Source organism: Zootoca vivipara, chromosome 9 (genome assembly GCF_965207765.1).
Source record: "Zootoca vivipara chromosome 9, rZooViv2.hap1.1, whole genome shotgun sequence".
NCBI classification, from domain to species: Eukaryota; Metazoa; Chordata; class Lepidosauria; order Squamata; family Lacertidae; genus Zootoca; species Zootoca vivipara.
Window position 1 is genome coordinate 25,108,494 of NC_142592.1, and position 10,068 is coordinate 25,118,561.

Here is a 10,068-nt window from a genome sequence, read left to right on the forward strand (position 1 = left end):
GAAGCGATGATTCTTCAACATCAGCTTTGTTGGACTGGTCATGTTGTGAGGATGCCTGATTATCATCTTCCAAGGCAACTACTCCATTCCGAACTTACAAATGGAAAGCATAATGCTGGTGGTCCACAAAAGAGGTTTAAAGACTCTCTCAAGGCAAATCTTTAAATATGTACCATAAACACAGACAACTGGGAAACACTGGCCTGTGAGCGCTCCAATTGGAGAACAGCCTTTGGCAAAGGTGTCATGGGCTTTGAAGACACTCAAACTCAGGACGTAATGAAGAGATATGCTAAGAGGAAGGCATGCTTGGCAAATCCACACCATGATCAATTCCCACCCGGAAACCAATGTCCCCACTGTGGAAGGACGTGTGGATCCAGAATTAGCCTCCACAGTCACTTACAGACCCACTGTTCTGTCGGAGAACCAGCCGACTCTTAGGTGCGAGGAAATCATGAGACGAGAGTCAGGAGTTTCGGATAGAGAGCATGAGCAGAGTGCTGAGCGAAGTGCGCTGAGCAGAGTGCGCTCACTGCCTCTCAGCCTCAGCTCCTTTATTATGGATCCTATCCTCGTAAAAAACATTAACCTTTAACTTATACATAACTCATGCAAACAAGGAAGATGTGTAAACAGACAGGCTGGCGCCAGTGGTCCTGTGGTCCTGTTGGTAAATCACTTGATGGATTACTCCCCAATAAACCTGTGCCTTACACAGAGAACTCCACCCGCACACTCCCACATCACCTCTTTCTGTTTATTTTTAAGCAACAGGGTAAATTAACACGTGGGAAGCCAGATAGGGAGTCGCTGATACCTCGCAATGAAGGCTCCACGTGAAAGTCCAGTGGAGGGGCGTGCAGCCTGAAACCAGGTCATACATTGACCAAAGAGGGAGGGTAAACATTGAATGCAGCAACATAACATAACCAAGCCACAGGCTAATCCTATAACCGTCAAAAGTGTTTTCCTGATCCAGGCACCGTTAGGCAACCAAGACAGCAGCCATTCCCATGGATCAAAACCCACGGCAGGTTGGAAGGGCCGTGCAGCCACCAAGTTTTCCATTTCTTGTATAGTATGAGTAATGTCAGGACCATTATCTTGCACATACATGCAACAATGACTATGTATTAAGGCACATACGCCTCTTTTCGAGGCTAAAATCACATCCTGTAATTCTGTATTGATCAGTTTCATGCCTTTAACTGTGTCATTGAACAAAGCCTCTGTCCAGTTAGCTAAGTGATACAAATCTCTATAATTCATTTTGCTACTCCTAATAATGGCAAAATACTACGAGCTATCTGAGTATCAATATATTGTGTTATAGGGGCATCGACTTCGCGTTTATTGCGCAAGCGGGTGCGAGGAAGAGCATCTAACTTATACACCAGTGGTATCACTACCCCTAGAGTGCAAGTCCCTGAAAAAGCAGAGGGAATCTCTTTGTATGCTTTCTTACCACACAAAAGCCACAGATTTCGTTGTAACACGCATGTGGATTTCGAACTCTTCTTCATCCAATCAAACCATAAATAAAAATCACGGCATGTAGCCTGTTGGTAATATGTCATGTATCTGGTAACATTATTAATTGTTACCTTGGGCCTGCCGCTTTGAGTAGTGATGTTAAGAAAACAAGAGCTACCATTAACATACTCATAAGTCCAATTACAATAAGGATAATGACCTAAAAATCTGCTACTATCGTGATTAAAACGAAAACATCGTGGAGCTACTTCTAATAATGATAATATAACAGGGGGTGAACTAATACGATTATCTCTCATATTATTACTAATTCTAAAAGAGTCATTAATAGGAATACCATGCAGTAATATACCCAAGTGTTGTGACTACGAGGGAATATGTAAGCAAATCCAACAATCAGAATAGTTAAGCAATTTCGCAAACTGAGAAATATCCTGTACATAGGTATTATTATTCCATATGGAATGATAAGAGTCATGTCTTTGATACTTCTGTAAAATGGCAGCACGCCTAGAGCGATTATGGCTTGCAGATCGAATAGATGGAAGGTGATCTTAACGGAGTGCAGCCATATTTAGAACACGATGCCGCCAGGTGCAATGGTGTTTCAGACCAGGTGACAGGTGCTGTCCTCCAGAAAGAGTGTAGAAAGGTCTGCCTCCTCCCTCAGCGGCATCTGCGACTGAATGGGCTGAAGAAGAAGCTGTAGATGATTGCCAGGGTCGTACACAGCGTGCTGGCACCCACAGAGGGTCCCCATCGATGGCATATCCACGTCCCCAGGTAATCAGCGGTACAAGGCCACGCCATGCTGGATCCGGATGTTTCCTGAAAGACACAAGGGGGCGAGGCAGCTCCTCCTCTTTTCTAAAATGTAATTCTGCTGGAGGAAGCTGCTTATAATGTGGATATAAAAGATTAAAAAGCACTTGATGCACAATATAAAATATTTCAGCAATAGGAGCGTCCTTTCCCCTGAGTTGTGGAAAAAGCAGAGATTTAAAAGTTGAATGCTCAACAATTGCTTGTCCTGTAGAAGTAAAAGGAATACCATGAGTTAATTTCACATTCCACAATGTACAGAAATCAGAAAATCGCTTAGAAATGTACGCAGGGCCATTATCTGTTTTGATGCTGCTAGGCTTTCCCATGACCGAAAAACAGCGCAGAGTGTGCTGTATTACGTGCCTGGCTGTCTCCCCCTTTAAGGGGCGTCGCCCAGATGAAGCCCAAAGACGTGTCCACCGTGAGGTGCAGTCTTGAAAAAAGAGGCTAACAACGGGGTGAGAGTGACATCCATTTGCCAAATTGAGAGAGGGGCAATCCCTCTGGGATTGACAGCATCAAAAGGAAACATGGTAGGGGCTTTAGAACAAGAAGAACATTGCGAGATAATGTCTCGTGCCTGAGAAATTGGCATTTGAAAAGACTTGGCAAGAACCTTGGCGGATTGATGAAAGGTGGCATGGCTCAGCAGAGGGTCAGAAAACAAAGAAAAGACCTGCTCTTGCTTCAAAGCAGCATCTGCTACAGCATCTTGTAGCAGACACTGCAAAGAGAGAAACAATTGCAACAAAATCATCATCCAGAGCAGGGAAATGTATGCCACTGACAAGAATGTTAAAAATCTGGAGACATACTGAATATCAACAATCAGGTTAAACTTCACATTCTGAAATGGATCAAATGCCAAAATCACCACAGCCAATTCAGAACGCTGAGCGGAGTTCTGCTCCGTAGTAAATCTTGTCTTCCAGGCCCCCTCCTCCCTCCACACAACCACCCCCCTCGTCTTTGTCCCATCTGTGAAGAGGGTGAGAGCAGAGGGGATAGGGGAGGGGGAGCACAGGGAACAGAGGAAATAGGAGACAGAGGAAAGAAAGATCAATGCCACAGCACATTGTCTTCCCTTGATAACAACGTCCATAACAGCTGCTGGAGAAGTATATACGTTCCGCAGTGGTGCATGGGGCAAGTGTAGCCATTCAACAAGACAAACGCGAGACTCAGAAAATTCTGCAGGCCGGTAGAAAACAGCTGTGGGCAGCAATTTTGTGGCAAAAACAGCCAATGACAATAGTCCTGTGGAATCCAGGCGATCCACCATAGATTTTTGCAAATGGTGATTAAACGTTGCCAGGGCTGATTCCATATCCAGTATGATGTCTGCCGGTTGCTTATGTCCTTTCAGGGCAGTGTACAGAGGTGATAGTACACACGTTGGCAAGTCTATGTATGATTTTGCCCAATTCGAATGTCCTAACAGCAGTTGTAGATCCACCAGCCAGAGTACCGCTGGAAAATGCAGCTGCAGTATCAGGGGGGTGTGCTGCTGCTTGTTGCGTATCCTTGTGTTCCAGGTATGTGATAGGCAGGGTGCGTTGAATTTTTTCCAGGGCGATTTTAAGCCCTGCAGAGGTGAGATCCTCTGTCAGCTGGTGCACCCATGTTTCAGGAATGTCTTTAGCGGCAAGCAATTTTGCTGTGTGGGATTCAGAGCCGATTGATTGACAGGCTTTTTAACATGTCGGCTATTGCCACATTAGGTGTAGCCACCAGCGGGCGCAAAGCTTGTTTACAGTCTTCATTGGCATTATCAAAGGCTAATTGTCTGATGATTACTCCTTGCGCTGCTGTATCTTGAACCTGGCGTTTAAGGGTATTGTACAGTCTATCTATGAAAGTGCCATAAGGTTCAGTGGGTCCTTGCTGCACGCTCCCCCATCGCCCCCCTTTTCCTAACTTCACAGGAGGAACAGACATCAAAGCCTCCTGGGCAGCTGAAATTGTGGCGTCCCAGTACTGAGGATCCAGAGCCAATTGCTGCGCAGTTGTTAAAAAATTCCCAGCTCCTGTGAGACCATCCAGGACGTCTGCAGGTGTTAACATAACAGGGGGAGGGAGGGGGGGTGCCCCTGCTGCCAAGGCTGCAACGGCATTGGCATGTGCTGCCTGAGCAGCATTATTCAAATATGTTTGGATATCATGGACCCGGCGTTGACAAGCCCAGGTCCAACTTTGCATAAAAATGATCACTTGATTTGGTTTGAGCACTGTTCTAGCCAGTAATTTGATATCCTCTGGCAATAATTGCTGTTGAAAAATAGTGCCAAAGAGACCAAGAGTATACGGGGAATGCAATCCATTGTCTCTTACTGACTGATACAATTCTTTGATGTATCGGAGTTCAAATTGCTCGTGCCGTGGTGCCCCACCCCCATGCACAATCACAGGATAAGCAGCTGACATTTCAGTAGAATCAAAAGCCAGCAAAGGAGCTGCTGCTTTAAGAGATTCCTGGAGCTTTGTAGTATTCCCCCCCTCCTGCTTCACAGTGGGCATGGTACTTTGAAATGCAGGCAAAACCTGAGAGACATAGGCTGGAGGGGGTGGGGTGGCAGACAAAGAAAGTTGCTGTTTTCCTGGCGGAGTTAAATTAGGTGGGTCCGGACCAGGAGGGATGGGGGCAGGCAATGCTGGATAAACAGAAGGCTTCAGTGGGGGAGGCGTGCATGCGGGCGGTGCAGAGGGGAGGCTTGAAGCGGCTGCCAGAAAGATATTCTTTGGCACGACTAGTGCCAAGCATGCTCTTATTTTCCCCCACGTAATTAAGACACGTACTCCAATGCTGGGATGAGCATGAAAATGTTCACCTAGTTTGTCCCAAAAATCTAATTCCCAAGTTCCATCCTCCGGAAACCATGGACAGTGCTCATAAGCAGTATGAATAAAAGCAATAAGATCGTCTTCTGAGGCATGCTGATTGTTAGAAGTCAGCAGGTATTTTAAGTCTTGAAGAAAACGTTTCTGTGGCACGGAAAGCGAAGTGCCCATTGTAAATGCAGGAAGAGAAAGATAAGCAACAGCTGGGAGCTAAACTCACCGGGGATCCTAAGATGAGGTAGACGTCTGAACCCTTGCCGGGCGGGTGAGTAGCTGATGCAGGACCACGACGTGCGTCCTTTCAACAATGGCGTAGAACTTTTTAGCCTCACACGGGGCACCACTTGTCGGAGAACCAGCCGACTCTTAGGTGTGAGGAAATCATGAGACGAGAGTCAGGAGTTTCAGATAGAGAGCATGAGCAGAGTGCTGAGCGAAGTGCGCTGAGCAGAGTGCGCTCACTGCCTCTCAGCCTCAGCTCCTTTATTATGGATCCTATCCTCGTAAAAAACATTAACCTTTAACTTATACATAACTCATGCAAACAAGGAAGATGTGTAAACAGACAGGCTGGCGCCAGTGGTCCTGTGGTCCTGTTGGTAAATCACTTGATGGATTACTCCCCAATAAACCTGTGCCTTACACAGAGAACTCCACCCGCACACCCCCACACTGTTCAAACCGTGTTTATGGAAGACAATCTTACTCAGCTACGAGTGATCGCCAGAGAAGAAGAACATTGCATTCGTTGATCATAGAATTGTAGGGTTGGAAGGGAACCTGAAGATCACCAAGTCATCTAATCCAACCCTCCTGTAATGCAAGAGGATGCAGCTGTCCCATGCAGGGATCAAACTTGCAATCTTGGCAGTATCAGCACAATGCTCTAACCATCTGAGCTATCTCATGTCCTCATTGTCTGAATCTACCCCTTGGACATTTTCTCTGCACCCACAGGTAAGGCATTTCAAAGCATGAGCCATCAGTAAAGGCGATTCTCCCACTTTGCCTCATTTGGCTTTGTACTGTATCATTTATGCTCAATGTTGTGAGCTAATGTTGGCTTACCCGCCTACATACCCTGCCTCAATGCTGAATTTAAATTACCATTTTCAAAAGATTCTTAAACTTGTTGTGATGGAGCTAATCCATTGATAGTAGTCAAGCCTATTAGCTTAGCTGTCCAAAAGGTCAACTAAATGAGAAACGCTGCATCATATGTGTTTTGAAAGTAGTTTTTCTAATTGGCTCACAGAGGCATAATTCAAAGAACTACTTTCTGATATATAGAATATATAATCAGGAGGCATATCACCAAGGTCGGGCTTAGTGAGCAAAATAAGGCCTGTTTACTTTTGCTACTTCATAAGGTTTAATGCTTTCTCAAGCTGCAAATATTTTCTTCTCCATTTCCCAAACAATTCTCCAGAATCCCATTTCCCCCCTTCGTTTCGGCACAACAGTAAGATATATAAGAAACCATGAATCTTAATTCTTCTCAGTTATGTTGAAAAGAGGCAATCATTGATCCTTCTTTAAAATTGACAGAAAAGGGATACCTGGAATTAATCAGAACTCATGGAACGAAACTGCCTAAAACTAGTCTAGGAAGTCATCTATAAATGGGTGGAAACTTGAGTTGTGAGGTTCAATTTAAAACCAAAACCAGAGTTAAGAGTAGGTGGTGTTGGTTTTTTTAAGATACAGAATTCTTTATTAAAGTAAAATAATGATCATAGGTGCAAAAACACCAATCATAGATCCCTAATAGGCCAAACCCTATGCAGTATATTTCAACATAATCCAAATAACACAAAGGCCTTCTTCAGTGGCCTAAAGCAACATTAAAATTAACATTGTGCCCAATGTTTCTTATACCATCTCATGTTGTTGTTGTTTAGTCGTTTAGTCGTGTCCGACTCTTCGTGACCCAATGGATCAGAGCATGCCAGGCACTCCTGTCTTGCACTGCCTCCCGCAGTTTGGTCAAACTCATGTTCGTAGCTTCGAGAACACTGTCCAACCATCTCGTCCTCTGTCGTCCCTTCTCCTAGTGCCCTCAATCTTTCCCAACATCAGGGTCTTTTCCAAGGATTCTTCTCTTCTCATGAGGTGGCCAAAGTATTGGAGCCTCAGCTTCACGATCTGTCCTTCCAGTGAGCACTCAGGGATGATTTCCTTAAGAATGGATAGGTTTGATCTTCTTGCAGTCCATGGGACTCTCAAGAGTCTCCTCCAGCACCATAATTCAAAAGCATCAATTCTTCGGCGATCAGCCTTCTTTATGGTCCAGCTCTCACTTCCATACATCACTAATGGGAAAACCATAGCTTTAACTATACGGACCTTTGTCGGCAAGGTGATGTCTCTGCTTTTTAAGATGCTGTCTAGGTTTGTCATTGCTTTTCTCCCAAGAAGCAAGCGTCTTTTAATTTTGTGACTGCTGTCACCATCTGCAGTGATCAAGGAGCCCAAGAAAGTAAAATCTCTCACTGAAAGTAAAAAGAAAGTAAAGAAAGTAAAATCTCTCACCGTCTCATATATATGCTATATTTGTCCTGTTAGAACTGCATAGAGTCAACCCACCATCTGAGGGATTTAATATCCGTTTAAATGTAATGCTGTTGGGATCCTATATATTTGCTGTTTAATCTATTCTCCTCCTCCTGAAGCCTTGAGGATGAGGTTATGTCTCAAGTTAAACAAAAAGAAATCTATTGAACAGTGGATAGCTTCAGTTTGCACAGGCATGCAATCCAGGAAGGTGTATGACGGATAACAATAGGTTGCATTGAACATAGTTATACTCAGATTAGACCCATTGAAATTAATGGATGTGCCTAATTTAGCTCTGTTAATTTCAACGGATTTACCATGAATAAAACTTGGTTGGGTAGATGTTAATACGGCAATGCTTTCTTTTTCTTTTTTGTGAACTTGAAGATGAAAAGCATCATTCCTGCTTAATTAAATTGTTTTTAACTGTACTAAAATCTGCCTGAATGGTCCCTGTGCGAGAAAATGCCCCCTTTCCCATTCTTTTTTTTTTTTTTACATCTAACAGTAAAAGCAGTACCACAGATAAAATGTAATGTTTCCCTCTGTAATATAAAAGCTGGTATAATCCCCTGGCTAAAACTATAATCAGAATTGTAGCTGTGATCTTCAGACACTCATGAAGATGATGCCTTGAAACCGTCCTCCGCCCAACTAGCTCTACATGATTCGGGTTTTAACTTTAAATGAATAATTTAACATTGTTTTCACTTGGGTTGTTAACAAATTGTGGAAACTGTTCCTCTGGCACTTACAAATTCAGATGTCCCCCCCCCCCTGTTTTAATATTTTTTAAATGCTTTTATTATTAGTCAACTGATGAATAAGGGATCAGCCATCACCTGCGAATCTTAGACTCAGAGGAGATAAGTTTGCTTATTTTATTTTAATGAACTTGTTTATACGAAATGAATAATTGCTTGAAAGAAACTTTTCTTCCCCTGACCTGAAAGCTTTTGATGCATTCTTATATTTTATCTACTGTATATTTCCCCTTCTTACTTTGCTAGCAGAATTTTAAAAGAGGTTTTTAATATGAGTTATTTTAATATGTGAAATCCCATCTGTGTATAGTCAAAAATAGGACCCACTGGGTTCCTAAGGGTTTTCTCTGAGGAAATGATGTGTAGCAGGAATAGCTAAGCTATCTACTTTCTAGTCAACAACTCCCATCATCATTGCCTATTTCAGGCATCCCCAAACTGCGGCCCTCCAAATGTTTTGGCCTACAACTCCCATGATCCCTAGCTAACAGGACCAGTGGTCGGGGAAGATGGGAATTGTAGTCCAAAACATCTGTTTGGGGATGCCTGGCCTATTGGGATTGGGTTGACTGCATAGCTGCCAAGTCTCCCGTTTCCCTCGGGAAACCCCCGTTTTTCCAGCTGTCCCCAGCCGAAAAAATGGATTTTTTTTGTTTTTTCCTGGTTTATTCTGGCGCTGCGGCCATTTTGGAACTGGGCGGAGCATGCTCAGAAGCGACTTTTGATGCTGCTCTGCCAGTTCCAAAATGGCTGCCACACCAGAAGTCGCACTGCAGCCATTTTGGAACTGGGCACAACAGCATCAAAAGTCACTTCTGAGCATGCTCCGCCCAGTTCTAAAATGGCCACCACGCTACTTCCGGTATGCTAATTTCGGTCCGGTCCCTTATTTTTCAGAGAGGAACTTGGCAAGTATGGTTGACTGGGGCTGATCCGACACTGATGTGTAAGTACCCCCTCACCAAACCCAGTCTTCCTCTTCCTTAACATGTCAGCAACCCCAATCCCTCACTCCCCTCAACTGTCCCAGCTCCCCTTGAAATGTGACCAAGCCAAACCCCTTCCCCTTACAGCTCACCCAAACTGTGCTCCCTCCCCTTATATACTAATTAAACCCCAATTAAAGCCCTAATGGTTGGGAGGAGAAGAAGCCTGTGCGTTGGCACAGGCTACCTGTGTACACCAACTTCTACACCTCTTGTCTGTCTGCTCCTCATCACTTCAGATGGACCCAAGCCAAGGGAATTCAGGGCTGTCTCAACCTGCTCCAGCCATATGCTGGATCAACTCAAATCAACCCAAAAATTGTCCAGTAGCACCTTAGAGACCAACAAAGTTTGTTCTGGGTATAAGCTTTCATGTGCATGCACATTTCTTCAGGTATCTGCCCACAAAAGCTTATACCCAGAACAAACATAGTTGGTGTCTAAGGTGCTACTAGAGGGACGCGGGTGGCGCTGTGGTTTAAATCACTGAGCCTCTTGGGCTTGCTGATCAGAAGGTCAGCGGTTTGAATCCCCGCAACGGGGTGAACTCCCATTATTCAGTCGCAGCTTCTGCCAACCTAGCAGTTCGAAAGCACGCAAAA

General features: G+C 44.3%; 1 pseudogene across 1 annotated transcript; it reads right to left on the bottom strand.

Annotated features, from left to right (window-relative positions):
• Positions 1–455: 455 nt before the first annotated feature.
• LOC148684574 (endogenous retrovirus group PABLB member 1 Env polyprotein-like) lies at positions 456–5,811 on the bottom strand (annotated as a pseudogene). The gene is made up of 2 exons (XR_015951746.1): positions 5,381–5,811; positions 456–2,527 (listed from the first exon to the last, which is right to left on the bottom strand). The product of XR_015951746.1 is annotated as an endogenous retrovirus group PABLB member 1 Env polyprotein-like (transcript).
• Positions 5,812–10,068: the final 4,257 nt, after the last annotated feature.